The 16,271-nt window shown below is 46.5% G+C and overlaps 1 protein-coding gene and 1 long non-coding RNA gene across 2 annotated transcripts in view; both read right to left on the reverse strand.

The window, feature by feature from the left end:
* MXRA8 (matrix remodeling associated 8) overlaps window positions 1-16,271 on the reverse strand; it is a 543,508-nt gene that overhangs the window by 156,292 nt on the left and 370,945 nt on the right. The window lies entirely within an intron of this gene.
* Window positions 4,344-16,267, reverse strand: LOC146043017 (uncharacterized). The gene is made up of 3 exons (XR_014464092.1): window positions 15,404-16,267; window positions 4,784-4,887; window positions 4,344-4,696 (listed from the first exon to the last, which is right to left on the reverse strand). It is a non-coding gene; the product is annotated as an uncharacterized LOC146043017 (long non-coding RNA).

Raw genomic sequence — 16,271 nt, forward strand, 5'->3', positions numbered from 1 at the left:
AGTGTGCTCCTTTTAACATTTGACATCTGAACATCGACACAACTCAGCTGGACTCCACAGCTTAAGACCTAGGGAAAATCTGTTGATGTAATACTTAGTGATTTCGCTAAAGCTTTTATCACAGTGCCTCATAAAAGGTTATTAATACAACTAGGTAAATTAGGGTTAGGAGATAAAATTGTAGAGATAGTCCCACTAGACCAGGCTTTCCGGGTGTTAGACCGCTCGGTGCAGCAGTAGGCCCTTCAGGCTGACCCCCAGACATTTGAGGAGCGGGCAGTGGTGATTGAGTGGCACCTGTCTCTGAGAAAGCTGAATAAAGCCAGTTCAGGATACGTGCCAATATCAAAGCCTAGACCTCAGGTCGCCGTGGTTAAACCAAAGGTTCCACCTACCATGATGTGCTTCAAATGCGGCAAGCATGGTCACATGCAGCAGGACTGCCCAAAACAGGGAGAGCAGATGGATTGCAGTGTGGGCAAAGCAACGCGGACAATGGTCAGCATGGCGGCTGCAGGGATTTTTCATTTAACTCATGGGGTGCTAGCATAATTAATGTATAGATCCATTGGGATTCCCTCTGGATCCATTTGTTTTGTCGATCCCCACCTCTTTGTAATGGGGGAATATGGTCAATAATTTTACACTTAAAACTTGACAGTGAGTGGCGGAATTCTTTCAAGTGTTTTGCGAGCTCTTACAGCTCAAAACATGGTTTATTTTACATTTTTGTCCTGTGTGGGGATGTTTAAAATCATGTCCCGGGTCCATGAATCCACGTGTTACAGGACGGACACTGGTAACACCCTGGATTTTTTAAAATTTACATTTGATGTATGTACCTGTATTTTAGGAGCAATGTTTGTTCTTACAATTAAATATTTTATACTTCTATCTCTGCAGTAAGTTGGCATATATATAGCGCGAGAGAGAGATAACATTCTTCCCCTATAACTATTTGCTTAGGACCAAGGGGAAGATTCTTTAAACTAAAAATGCGGTAAAACCCCCGTTACAGGGTTTTTACCGCATTTTGCGATGCTCTAAGCATCCCCTGCCGGGTTACCGCGACGGGGGGCATCGCCAGAAAAATCTGGCGATGCCCCCATAGAAGTCTATGGGCTTCTAACGCGACCCACCGCCGCCCCGACCCACCACTGCCCCGCACCAACTCCCCATACCTGGGTTCGGGCAGCACAGAGCTGTGCTGCCCGAACCTGTGACCTCCTTCTCCCTGCACTATGATTCTCTTCCGGGTGCAGAGAGGAGCAGAGCAGCAGCAGCGCCGGGTAAGGGAGGGAGGGGAGAGCCGCCAGGTCCCGGTGGGACCCGCTGACTCTCACCGCAAAGAACTGCTCTTAATGCAAGAGCTGTACTTTGCCATAATAATTGCATATGTTACAGCATATGCGATAATTATGTCGGCGATGAGAGGCGAAGGGGGCGGAGCTGGGTCGCCCAAAGCGTTTTATCTCCATGCAGTTTATTTGCCATGCATGCACACTCCAGGGCAGGTTTAGTCCCAGCGGAGAGCTACGAGGTATGTAGGAAGCTGGGCTTGGAGCAAACTTCCTACTCTGCAAGCTCAGCTATGGCTTATCCTAGCCCTCCAACTGTTGTTAAACTACACATCCCAGGATGCCCTATTACAGTTTTGCTCTTTGGCCTTGCTAAAAACTGTTGCAGGGAATGCTGGGATATGTAGCTCAAAAACATCTGGTGGGCCAAAGGTTCCCCATCCCTGGTTTGGGTGCCGGATGACGCTCCAACAGTGGGGATCCTGACAGTCAGTATGCTGACTGCCGGTGCTCCGACAGCGGGGATCCCAACTCACAGGGGTTATTCTCCCTTGTGGGAGTCCACGACCCCCATAGAGAGAGAATAGAACCTGAAGTGAACCACCGGGCTTGCAGTGTGGCAAGCGCAGCGAGCCCGCAAGGGGCTTCTTTGCGCTTGCCCCCCTGTCGGAGCACCGGCAGTCAGGATACTGACTGTCGGGACCTCTACTGTCGGAGCCCCATACCACCCCCCCCCCCCATGGTTTATCCCAATCCTATTGAAAAAAAATATTTTTATAGGAATTCCCTAACAATGCACAAAACAGACACGAATCAATGGCACGCTGTGTCAATTGTCTGTCACCTTGACAACTGTTTTTTTTTTTTGTGAGAACGCTTTTCTGCTTTGTTTGCTGGGAAATACAAATGCCTTCTTCCTTTCTAAAGGCTTTTACTGTACCCATAACAAAGTCATTGTGTAATTTATTGCCACATTTTGAGTGCTCAATGTACTTGCAGCATCCAGCATTACAGTAACCATGCTGCGTTGCACAGATTTTATGGACTGTAACTGCGTACACATTAAGTGATATATAGACCATTTGAGCAACCTGGTGAGCGGATGCCATCGATAGTTGCCATCGATGGCAATTCTGCAACTACCCATCAATAGTGCTAAACTATGCAATGGCTGACCATCGATATTTTTAGATATCGATGGTCATCCATTGTGTTTGATTGATTGGCCTGTGGGCCAATCAAAACATTGGGGCAGGGCTTCGCGGGTGTCGGGGGCGGACCTATGCTCCGCATCCCGGCACTTTGAGAAAAAAAAAAGCAAAACATAATTTTGCTGTTCCATCGATGGAGGGAAACCCTCTGGTTCTCCCTCATCGATGGCAAAAATATTCGACATCGGCCATGAACCATTGATGATTTCAAATCATCGATGGTCGATGGCCATCCCTACAATAGGGTAAATTTACTAAGATGGAAGTTCTATTGAAGATAGGATGTTTTCCCATAGCAACCAATCAGATTGTACATTTTATTTATTTAGCGCCTTCTAGAAAATATTACAATCTTACTGGTTGCTATGGGCAACATCTTATCTTCAATAGAACTCCCATCTTAGTAAGTTTACCCCAACATGTCTGTGAACAAAGTAATTCACAGATATATCGGGTGAAGCTAGGGATGGCCATCAACCATCGAGGATTAGAAACCATCGACGGTTTATGGCCGATGTTAAATAGTTTTGCCATTGATGGGGGAGACCCAGATGGTTTCCCCACCATCGATGTCAAGCTTAAACGAATAGTTTTGTTTTTGCTTTTTCCCTAAAGTGCCAGGACACGGAGCATAGCCCCGCCTCTGACACCCGCCCCGACATTTTGATTGGCCCACAGGCCACTCAATCAGAGATAATGAATGACCATCAATATGCAAAAACATTGACCATTGGCCAGTTGCCATCGATGGCAAAGGCAACGATGGCCATCACTAGGTGAAGTGTGCAGCACAGCAGATATAGGGGGGATGTTCTAACATCCGTACCCCAGCTCCGCCCCCCTTCGCATTCATAATTATCGCATATGCACTAACATATGCGATAATTATGGCAAAGGACAGCTCTTGCATTAAGAGCTGTCCTTTGCGGTGAGAGTCAGCGGGTCCCATCGGGTCCTGGCGGCTCCCCCTCCCTCCCTTACCCGGTGCTGCTGCTGCTGCACCGGGCTCTCCTCCTCCCTGCACCCGGAAGAGGATCATAGTGCAGGGAGGAGGAGGTCACAGGTCCGGGCAGCACAGCTCTGTGCTGCCCGGACACAGGTGAGGGGGGGGGGTCGGTGCAGGGCGGCGGGAGTCAGTGCAGGGGTGGGTCGGAGGTGGGTTGCGTTAGAAGCCCATAGGCTTCAATGGGGCATCAACAGATTTTTCTGGCGATGCCCCCCGTCGCGGTAACCCGGCGGGGGATGCTTAGAGGATCCCAAAATGCGGTAAAAACCCGATTACCACATTTTTAGTTTAGAGAATCTCCCCCATAATGTATGTTCAGATATATGGGCACATCTGGCTGTGTGTAGGGGCGGTCCACCTGTACACTTACTAGGAGCTAACGTCACAACTAGGTGGGAAGAGTCACATGTTCGTTTAGCTGTAATGTGAGATTGCCACATCAAGCAGCCAATCGGTAACCTTATATGCTAACCTGGATAGGCTGCTCTGATGGCGTAATGGTGGGTCAGCCTTCAAGTTGTGATGGTATGTACTGTACCCAGTCTAAGGGTTTTCTTCAGCTACACTAATACACTCACAGCTGGGATCATTGGTGGTAGAACCGTGCAACTGAGTACAAACACGCCGTAGTGATCATAGATCAGCCAATTGCAGACAAGGGGGAGGAGCAGCATTTAGCAGCTTCATAGGTAAAGCGCTTTGAGTAGGGGCGCGGCGCATGCTAGGCAAATTTGTCATTTGTTCAGTATTTCTTTGCTTTCCCTAACCATTGACAACCGCCTAGGCATGCCTAATGGTAATGACAGCCCCAACAATGTAAACTTCAAGATTAAATATTTTAATAAAAAATTTTGGTTCAGTTTAACAGGAAAACAAAATACAACCAAATAAATAAAGTGCCAACCAATCAGCTCCTAAGCACATTTTCCAAATGCAGCCTGTAAACTGACAGCTAGCAACTGATTGGCGGGTGCCGGAGGACTCACCGGCAGTCGGGATTCCAAAAGTCATTACCTCGACGTCGGAATCCCGACTGCTAGAAGCCCGACACAAGGGCAGTGGATATTGTCCCTCGCGGGGGTCCACGACGCTTCGGGCTCGGTGGCTCGCCACACTTTCGATAATTAACTCCAGGCCCACGTGGATACAGCAGCACAACACAAACTACGTAATGGGGCGCCCTGTTAATACATAAGTACCAAAAAAAATATTAGTTCTGGATCCTTTGTGCAGCAGACTAAATAGTGAAGAATTATTTGCCTTGACACCTGATTGGTCACTCTGCGGCATGCTGCCAGTCCAGGTGATAGTCTCTGTCAGGAAATGCATTCTCCACAGAACATGGATCCAGGGCTCTCCCACTAAGCTTCAACTGTTAAAAGAAACAAAAAGTTCTTTGTTCTTAGCATGGACTTCCCGTACCTCATGATTATCTTCAATATTACGACATCCTTTGTCAGTGTACGGAACGCTGATGTTTCAGACTCTACAGAAGGACACAATCACTTTGCCAGAGTTGTTTATTACAAAATGTATAAAATGACCACTTTATGTAATGCAAGACAATCTGCAGTAATGGCTTCATCTGTTTTTGTACACGTTTGAGCAGCTTCAAGAAAAAAAAAATGATTAACCCCTTCCTGACAGAGCCAGTTTTTGCGTTCCTGACAGAGCCCTTTTTTTCAAATCTGACATGTCTCACTTAAGTGGGGATAACTTTTTTTTTGCTTTTACTTATCCCAGTGATTTTGAGATTGTTTTTTCGTGACACATTGTACTTCAAATTAGTGGTAAATTTGGGTCGATACAGTCTGTGTTTTTTTGTGAAAAATACCAAAATGTCGTGAAAAAATGGAAAATTTTGCAATTTGCAAAATGTTAAATTTTCTGCTTGTGAGACAAATAATCATACCACTCAAAATAGTTAATAACTAACATAGACCATATGTCTACTTTATGTTTCCATCATTATTTCAACTTCCTTTTAATTTTTTTGGACACTAGGAGGCTTACAATATGAATAGCAAATTCTCAAATTTTCAAGAAAATTTCAAACACTGATTTTTTTAGGGACCAGTTCAGTTCTGATGTGACTTTGAGGGACTTGTATGTGAGACACCCCCATAAATGATACCATTTCAAAAACTGCACCCCTCACAGTATTCAAAACAGCATTTTGGAAGTTTGTTAACCCTTTAGGTGTTTCACAGGAATTAAAACAAAGTGTAGGTGAAATTTCAAAATTTCATTTTTTGTGCAGATTTGCAATTTTAATACATTTTTCTAAGGAACACAGTACATTTTACTAGAGAAATGTGACTAAAAATTGATTCCCCCAATTCTTTTGTTTTCATAAATATCCTATATGTGGCCCTAGTGTGCACGTTGACCAAACCACAGGCTTCATAATAGAAGGAGCACCTACTTGATTTTGGAGCCTCCTTTTTATGAGATTATTTTTTAGGCACCATGTAGGTTTCTAGGCACCATAAGATTCTAAAATTTAGGAACCCCCCCACAAGTGACCCCATTTTGCAAACTACACCCCTCAGGGAATTCATCTAGGGGTATAGTGTACATTTCAAACCCCCAGGGGTTTCACCAATTTTGATACAACTGGGCAGTGAAAATGAAAAATTACATTTTTTACACAAAAATGCAGTTTTGGCTCAAAATTTTTCATTTTCAGAAGGTATGAAGGAGAAAAAGCACCCCAAAATCTGTGCCCCAATTTCTCCCGAGTACGGCAATGCCTCACATGTGACCAAAAAATACCATTTGGGTGCATGGCAGGACTCAGAAGGGAAGGAGTGATTTTTGGATTTTGCAGCTCAGATTCTGGTGGAATTTTGGTGGGTGCTATGTCGCATTAGCAAGACCCCCCAAGCACCAATACAGTGGAACCCCCCCACAAGTCACCCCATTTTGCAAAGTACACCCCTCAGGGAATTCATCTAGGGGTATAGTGTACATTTCAAACCCCCAGGGGTTTCACCAATTTTGATACAAGTGGGCAGTGAAAATGAAAAATTACATTTTTTTACACAAAAATGCAGTTCTGGCTCAAAATTTTTCATTTTCAAAAGGTATGAAGGAGAAAAAGCACCCCAAAATCTGTGCCCCAATTTCTCCCGAGTACGGCAATGCCTCACATGTGACCAAAAAATACCAGTTGGGTGCATGGCAGGACTCAGAAGGGAAGGAGTGATTTTTGGATTTTGCAGCACAGATTTTGGTGGAATGAATGGTGGGTGCTATGTTGCACCAATACAGTGGAACCCCCCCACAAGTCACCCCATTTTGCAAAGTACACCCCTCAGGGAATTCATCTAGGGGTATAGTGTACATTTCAAACCCCCAGGGGTTTCACCAATTTTGATACAAGTGGGCAGTGAAAATGAAAAATTACATTTTTTTACACAAAAATGCAGTTCTGGCTCAAAATTTTTCATTTTCAGAAGGTATGAAGGAGAAAAAGCACCCCAAAATCTGTGCCCCAATTTCTCCCGAGTACGGCAATGCCTCACATGTGACCAAAAAATACCAGTTGGGTGCATGGCAGGACTCAGAAGGGAAGGAGTGATTTTTGGATTTTGCAGCTCAGATTCTGGTGGAATTTTGGTGGGTGCTATGTCGCATTAGCAAGACCCCCCAAGCACCAATACAGTGGAACCCCCCCACAAGTGACCCCATTTTGCAAACTACACCCCTCAGGGAATTCATCTAGGGGTATAGTGTACATTTCAAACCCCCAGGGGTTTCACCAATTTTGATACAATTGGGCAGTGAAAATGAAAAATTACATTTTTTTACACAAAAATGCAGTTCTGGCTCAAAATTTTTCATTTTCAAAAGGTATGAAGGAGAAAAAGCACCCCAAAATCTGTGCCCCAATTTCTCCCGAGTACGGCAATGCCTCACATGTGACCAAAAAATACCAGTTGGGTGCATGGCAGGACTCAGAAGGGAAGGAGTGATTTTTGGATTTTGCAGCACAGATTTTGGTGGAATGAATGGTGGGTGCTATGTTGCACCAATACAGTGGAACCCCCCCACAAGTCACCCCATTTTGCAAAGTACACCCCTCAGGGAATTCATCTAGGGGTATAGTGTACATTTCAAACCCCCAGGGGTTTCACCAATTTTGATACAAGTGGGCAGTGAAAATGAAAAATTACATTTTTTTACACAAAAATGCAGTTCTGGCTCAAAATTTTTCATTTTCAGAAGGTATGAAGGAGAAAAAGCACCCCAAAATCTGTGCCCCAATTTCTCCCGAGTACGGCAATGCCTCACATGTGACCAAAAAATACCAGTTGGGTGCATGGCAGGACTCAGAAGGGAAGGAGTGATTTTTGGATTTTGCAGCTCAGATTCTGGTGGAATTTTGGTGGGTGCTATGTCGCATTAGCAAGACCCCCCAAGCACCAATACAGTGGAACCCCCCCACAAGTGACCCCATTTTGCAAACTACACCCCTCAGGGAATTCATCTAGGGGTATAGTGTACATTTCAAACCCCCAGGGGTTTCACCAATTTTGATACAAGTGGGCAGTGAAAATGAAAAATTACATTTTTTTACACAAAAATGCAGTTCTGGCTCAAAATTTTTCATTTTCAAAAGGTATGAAGGAGAAAAAGCACCCCAAAATCTGTGCCCCAATATCTCCCGAGTACGGCAATGCCTCACATGTGACCAAAAAATACCAGTTGGGTGCATGGCAGGACTCAGAAGGGAAGGAGTGATTTTTGGATTTTGCAGCTCAGATTCTGGTGGAATTTTGGTGGGTGCTATGTCGCATTAGCAAGACCCCCCAAGCACCAATACAGTGGAACCCCCCCACAAGTGACCCCATTTTGCAAACTACACCCCTCAGGGAATTCATCTAGGGGTATAGTGTACATTTCAAACCCCCAGGGGTTTCACCAATTTTGATACAAGTGGGCAGTGAAAATGAAAAATTACATTTTTTTACACAAAAATGCAGTTCTGGCTCAAAATTTTTTATTTTCAAAAGGTATGAAGGAGAAAAAGCACCCCAAAATCTGTGCCCCAATTTCTCCCGAGTACGGCAATGCCTCACATGTGACCAAAAAATACCAGTTGGGTGCATGGCAGGACTCAGAAGGGAAGGAGTGATTTTTGGATTTTGCAGCTCAGATTCTGGTGGAATTTTGGTGGGTGCTATGTCGCATTAGCAAGACCCCCCAAGCACCAATACAGTGGAACCCCCCCACAAGTGACCCCATTTTGCAAACTACACCCCTCAGGGAATTCATCTAGGGGTATAGTGTACATTTCAAACCCCCAGGGGTTTCACCAATTTTGATACAAGTGGGCAGTGAAAATGAAAAATTACATTTTTTACACAAAAATGCAGTTCTGGCTCAAAATTTTTCCTTTTCAGAAGGTATGAAGGAGAAAAAGCACCCCAAAATCTGTGCCCCAATTTCTCCCGAGTACGGCAATGCCTCACATGTGACCAAAAAATACCAGTTGGGTTCATGGCAGGACTCAGAAGGGAAGGAGTGATTTTTGGATTTTGCAGCACAGATTTTGGTGGAATGAATGGTGGGTGCTATGTTGCACCAATACAGTGGACCCCCCCCACAAGTCACCCCATTTTGCAAAGTACACCCCTCAGGGAATTCATCTAGGGGTATAGTGTACATTTCAAACCCCCAGGGGTTTCACCAATTTTGATACAAGTGGGCAGTGAAAATGAAAAATTACATTTTTTTACACAAAAATGCAGTTCTGGCTCAAAATTTTTCATTTTCAGAAGGTATGAAGGAGAAAAAGCACCCCAAAATCTGTGCCCCAATTTCTCCCGAGTACGGCAATGCCTCATGTGTGACCAAAAAGTGGCAGGACTCAGAAGGGAAGGAGTGATATTTGGATTTTGCAGCACAAATTCTGGTGGAATGATGGTGGGTGCTATGTCGCATTAGCAAGACCCCCAAAGCACCAATACAGTGGAACCCCCCCACAAGTGACCCCATTTTGCAAACTACACCCCTCAGGGAATTCATCTAGGGGTATAGTGTACATTTCAAACCCCCAGGGGTTTCACCAATTTTGATACAAGTGGGCAGTGAAAATGAAAAATTACATTTTTTTACACAAAAATGCAGTTCTGGCTCAAAATTTTTCATTTTCAAAAGGTATGAAGGAGAAAAAGCACCCCAAAATCTGTGCCCCAATTTCTCCCGAGTACGGCAATGCCTCACATGTGACCAAAAAATACCAGTTGGGTGCATGGCAGGACTCAGAAGGGAAGGAGTGATTTTTGGATTTTGCGGCTCAGATTCTGGTGGAATGAATGGTGGGTGCTATGTGGCATTAGCAAGACCCCCGAAGCACGGTGAAATTATGAACCTAATAATCCATAGATGTGTGGTATATTTTAAAACACTCCTTTATACATAGGCCGGGTTTGTCGGGGCAAGTGTCACACTGGAAAATAGTTTGCTTTCTTATTCCCTTTTTATAGCAAACTTTGCACCTTTTTTGTGTCCTGCCCTTTTTTCCAGTGGAGGGGATTTCATCAGGAAAATGCTGCCCTGGTACAATACGGGGGCCAGTACTAGAAGTACTGGGGCCCTCTGCCTGCTGGTTCCCAAATATTAGGCCCTTTATGACTTCCTCTTGAAAGTGCATAAATGTCCCCCTCTGGCCGGTAGAACGGAATAGCACGTAAGCGTTATACAGTGCCATCTGGATGATATACACGGCCAGCTTCTTGTACCAGATTTTTGTTTTCCGCAGGGCACTGTACGGCTTCAGTACCTGATCTGAAAGATCCACTCCGCCCATGTACCTATTGTAATCCAGGATACAATTAGGTTTTGAGGTGTGGGTACTGGTACCTCGTACAGGGACGGAGGTGGTACTGTCTCCGTGAATTGTTGTCAGTATAAGGACATCCCTCTTGTCCTTATATTTGACCAACAACATATTTTCGGTGCATATTCCCCTGCTTTCACCCCTTCTCATTACTTGGGCAATGTGCGTTTTTGGGAGGCCTCTTTGGTTCTTGCGCACAGTACCGCAAGCTGCTGTACCTCTTGAACCAAGGGCCTTAAACAGGGGGATGCTGGTGTAAAAGTTATCCACATAGAGGTGATAACCTTTATCCAGGAAGGGGTGCACTAAATCCCAGACAATTTTTCCACTAACACCTACGAGGGAGGGGGGGCATTCTGGCGGTTCAATTCTTGAATCCTTCCCTTCATATACCCTAAACCTGTGAGTGTACCCTGAGGTGCTTTCACACAGCTTATACATTTTTATGCCATACCTTGCCCTCTTACTGGGAAGGTACTGGCGGAATTTAACCCTTCCTTTAAAATGTATAAGGGACTCGTCTATGCAAATGAATTTATCTGGGATGTACATGTCTTCAAATTTGGCACTGAAATGATCAATGACCGGCCTGACTTTGAATAGCCGGTCAAAGGTGGGATCATCTCTGGGTGGGCACTGTGCATTATCGTTGTAATGCAAAAATTTAAGGATCGTCTCAAATCGAGCCCGGGGCATGGCCATACGGTAAAATGGGGTGCTGTACAGAACATCTGTACTCCAATATTGCCTAATTTCTGGCTTTTTTACTATGCCCATATGAAACACCAGACCCCAAAACGTCATCATCTCTACTGCATCTACAGGGGTCCACCTAGCAAATGATGACGTGGGGTTTTGAGCAATAAACTGCTGGGCATATAAATTAGTTTGGTCCACCATTAAATTTATAAAATCATCAGAGAAAAATAATTTGAAAAAGTCAATTTCTCTGAGACCTGTGGAATCAAATTGGATTCCTGGCATGGCCAAAAACTCAGGAACCTGGGGCTCAAAATTGTCTGGTGGTGGGGTCCATACGAGATCAATTATTGGGGGGGGGGGTCTCAGCTGCTCTACGGGGACGTCTTTGAGGGGGTCCCTCATCACCAGAGGAGGAAGAGGAGCTTAAGGCGAATCCTTCAAATTCCCCACTTGCATCACTGGCTGTGTCAAAGTCAGAAGCAAGCATGGCATATGCCTCCTCCACTGAATACATTCTTCTGGATGACTGGGATGACATTTGGGATGACATTTGGGATGCCATTTTTATTTTTGTGTTACTGGTAGTGAAATATTTCAACACGTGTATAGTGTAGGGGGGGGTACAAACTTTATTTCAACCTGGGGGGAATGTAGTGTGTAATGTGTATGTAGTGCAGAAAAAAAAAATACTTTATACCAAAAAAAAAAATTGAAGGGGTTAAAAAAAAAAAAAATTGAAGGGGTTAAAAAAAAAAAATTGAAGGGGTTTAAAAAAAAAAAAGGTCCTGCGCCAAAAATTGAGCACAGATGTTGGTCAGTAACGTCTGTCACTGAACAGCGCTCAAAGGCAACAGGAATTTGATAAAAAAAAAAAAAAAATAGATCAACCCTGTGCCGAAAAAGCTGATCAGTGATGTACGTCACTGATCAGCGCACAGTGGCCACAGGACACCCACAAAATCACAGTGTGTGTAAAAAAAAAAATTTAAAAAAGACCCCACAAAAAAAAAAAAAAGGTGATCAGTGATGCGACACTGATTACCAGTGAGGGGCAGCAGGTGCACAACCTTTGGTGCAACTGACAGTGCAACTGGCAGCAACTGACAGGTATATATAAAAAAAAAAAAACCTCTGCACCCCCAAAAAGTTGCTGATCACCTCAGATATAGTGATCAGCACAAAAGGCGGGGGCAGCAGACACAAAATTTAGCACTCTCTATCACTCTCTGTCACTCTCTGTCACTATCTCTCACTATCTCTCACTATCTATCACTCTAGGACACTAAAAAACCTGCACCCCCAAAAAGGGGGGGTAGCAGACACAAAATATACACTCTCTATCACTCTCTGTCACTATCTCTCTCTATCTCTCACTATCTATCACTATCTATCACTATCTATCACTCTATGACACTGCTGCAGCAGCACTGACAGTTATATATATATATATAAAAAAAAACCCTGCAGCCCCAAAAAGGGGGGGTAGCAGACACAAATCTCTCTATCTCTCACTATCTATCACTATCTATCACTATGACACTGCAGCAGCAGCACTATATATATATAAAAAACCCCTGCACCCCCAAAAAGGGGGGGTAGCAGACACAAAATATAGCTCTCTCTGTCACTATCTCTCTATCTCTCTCTATCTCTCTCTCTATCACACTGCAGCAGCAGCAGGAAGTCCCAAGAAGTCAGATCCAGGAAGCGTCCAGCACGCTACAAGCAGTGATCAGGTAATCAGGTAAGGTATTTGCAAGGATCAGGTAAGTATTAGCAAGGATCAGGTCAGTATCACGGCAGATAGGCACGGTGACCGCTCTGCACGCTACTCCAGACCGGAATGGCGTCTGCAGCGCAGTCACCGTTAGTTTAAATGTCGCGCCTTGGCTGTGATTGGTCCGTGGGTCCCACGGACCAATCACAGCCTTGGGGGCAGGTGGGGTGAGGGTGGGGTGAGGTGTCATCGTCACCGATGACCCCCTCATGCCCCCTGACGCCCGGCGGTGATTGACACCTGTGTTACCGAGCGTCTGATTCGCTGGTAACACAGGAAAACGCTGTGAATGGCTGTTCACACTGAACAGCCAATCACAGCGATCGCCGACGGGGGGGCGACATCGCAGCCCCCCCTGGGCATGCAGGGACATGTCTGCTGTCAGGGACAGCAGACATCGTCCCTCTGTCACTGCGTCTCGAGACGCAGTGACAGTTTAAAGTCATGACGTACATTTATGCCATGTGTCGGGAAGTACATCCCGGCCATGACGTAAATGTACGTCAAATGTCGGGAAGGGGTTAAACAAACCTGTCCTATTTTCTGCGCTGATTGGTTGACTACAGTGTCTTGCACTGTATTACCCACCAGCGGCACATTTATATATTTAATAAAAAAAATTGGAAAACATTTAGGAAATAAAGTAGGAGAAACCTAGAGATGGTGAGGAAAACATTGAATTCTCACCGTTGGAGGGCTAAACATTGACCATCGAAAACATTTTACCGAGGATTCTGATGAAACTTCAAATTATTCCTTTGCCTACTGTATATAAAACACCTAGTTTGACTGATATTTTTTCGCCATGATGATGATGATTAATAACTTAAATAACAAGAGCACGCGAGCAAAAGGCCGACTAGACTTAGGGCAACACAAGCAAAAGATCAGCATGAGTTTTTGACAATGTTTTTAAAAAAAGGAGTTTTTTCATTCTTTACTATCCGAGTGGGTATAGTTAGACTATATTAGTGTACAGAGCGTAGTGAGTCAGCGCGCCTAAAGCATGGCGAGCGACACTTATACGCAGGGTTGCCTATGAATGAGGCGAATGAGAGCTAAAACCACCAAAGTGCAGCATAATGTGGGCTCAGTGTGTGCCAGAAGAACCCAGGACACACAGAACCTGGACTGACAATAAAAACATACAGAATACAGCAGGTCTGGAGGTGGAGCCCCCCAAGGAGGCCATGGTGGCAGGCCTGGAGACGGAGCCCCCCAACAGGTAGAAGGGGAGTAAGACGGAGGGCAAGGAATGAGTAGTGTAGTGGGTACAGTGCTGGGAGACCAGGCAGAGGGGAGTCAGGGGGAGGGCAGGGAAGGAGTAGTGGGGGCACTACCATGAGAACAGGCAGAGGGGGAGTCAGGGGGAGGGCAAGGAATGAGTAGTGTAGTGGGGACAGTGCTGGGAGAACAGGCAGAGGGGGAGTCAGGGGGATGGCAAGGAATGAGTAGTGTAGTGGGTACAGTGCTGGGAGACCAGGCAGAGGGGAGTCAGGGGGAGGGCAGGGAAGGAGTAGTGGGGGCAGTACCGGGAGAACAGGCAGAGGGGAGTCAGGGGGAGGACAGGGAAGGAGTAGTGGGGGCACTACCGTGAGAACAGGCAGAGGGGGAGTCAGGGGGAGGGCAAGGAATGAGTAGTTGGGACAGACTAGTGCTGGGAGAGTAGGCAGAGGGGAGTCAGGGGGAGGGCAAGGAATGAGTAGTGTAGTGGGTACAGTGCTGGGAGACCAGGCAGAGGGGAGTCAGGGGGAGGACAGGGAAGGAGTAGTGGGGGCAGTGCCGGGAGAACAGGCAGAGGGGAGTCAGGGGGAGGACAGGGAAGGAGTAGTGGGGACAGACTAGTGCTGGGAGAGTAGGCAGAGGGGAGTCAGGGGGAGGGCAAGGAATGAGTAGTGTAGTGGGGACAGTGCTGGGAGACCAGGCAGAGGGGATTCAGGGGGAGGGCAAGGAAGTAGTGTAGTGGGGGCAGTGCTGGGAGACCAGGCAGAGGGGAGTCAGGGGGAGGGCAGGGAAGGAGTAGTGGGGACAGACTAGTGCTGGGAGAGCAGGCAAAGGCATGGGCTGGCTGGCAACTGCGCAGGTTGCAGCACAAAGAAGCAGCCCACCGCCTCCGTTAACCACCTCCCAGTGCAGCAGGGATTAAAAAAGAGCTACAGTATTTATATCTATATATAAATATACTGCAAGGAGGATTCCCCCTCACTGTCTCCTGTGCTGGGTCACGATATCCCTGGTGGGTCTGTAAGGCTGCAGGCTCCTCCTCCTGTTTCTGCAGTAGTAGCAGTCAGGTGGCTGGGCCTTCTTTGAGCCTGTTAAGGCTTAATGTGCCGGTGGATCCTGTCATGCTTCCCTTTCTGCATATGCATGACATCAGCGGCACTCGCAGTGTGGCTACATGCACAAGAAGACAGCCCCAGGACTGAGACATCGCACTGGTGGCATGCGGTACACTACCCCCGGCCCATCCCGCCACTGCCTGAGAGAGGAGTCAGGGGTGAGTGGCCGGGCAAGGAAGGAGTAATTATTGGGAATGAAAAGAGCGCCAGTGAATACACTTACCCCCGCCCCTTACAGACGCTGTGCTTCTCTCATCTCGGTGACGCCGGCTGCATCTAGCGCATGAGCAGTTCATATCGCGCAAGCGAGGCAGCAGCCGCGGGAGAAAGGGGCCCTCTTCCGGGAGATTTTCCATGATTCCGGGAGTCTCACGGACATTCCGGGAGAGTCGGCAAACCCTGTTTTTAATACCTGCAATGTATTGAATCCGATTCCATAGGTGTGTGCCAGCAGTGAAGCACCACTTGCACACACATATATGCAGGTGCGGATGGCGAGGCGGGCAATGGTGAGCACTGAACAGCAGAAATAAAATAAAAAAAACTTTAAAAAGATTCACCGCCTGCTGATTGGCTGAGAGAACTCTCAGCCAATCAGCGGCTGTCCGGAAGGGGCCTATGGCTCCGCCTCCTCACCTGCTTAGGGGCTGGCGTGATTGCCGCGGCTTTCATCCATCATCAGTTCCCCCGGCCACAATACGGTAGTGTCTAGATCCCCTTCAGTTTTGATCATTTTCCCATCATGCCCTGGGTCCACGTATACCCGGAGGGGGATATAAATCTGTGCCGAGCGAAGCGAGCCACCGTGCCCGAAGCATGCGAGCGCAGTGAGCCCGCGAGCGTACAATGCAGCTAAAATAAAACAAAATAACCTACACCTACATGAATTACAGATAAAATAAAAAACGTTGTGAGGGCATCTAACAACTTCCGCCCTCACTGAACATCACATCCTGTAACCAAAACTGAAGGGGATCTAGTCTCTCTCTACAGGGTCAACTCTGTTCTGCATTCTGCAAGAGAACGGGCTCCGTTTCTGCTGTCGCCTCCCCCTCCTTGCGGCAGCGACGACCGACCTCAAGGTCCTGACC

This window comes from Crinia signifera, chromosome 19 (genome assembly GCF_055691185.1).
Source record: "Crinia signifera chromosome 19, ASM5569118v1, whole genome shotgun sequence".
In the NCBI taxonomy this organism is placed as follows: Eukaryota; Metazoa; Chordata; class Amphibia; order Anura; family Myobatrachidae; genus Crinia; species Crinia signifera.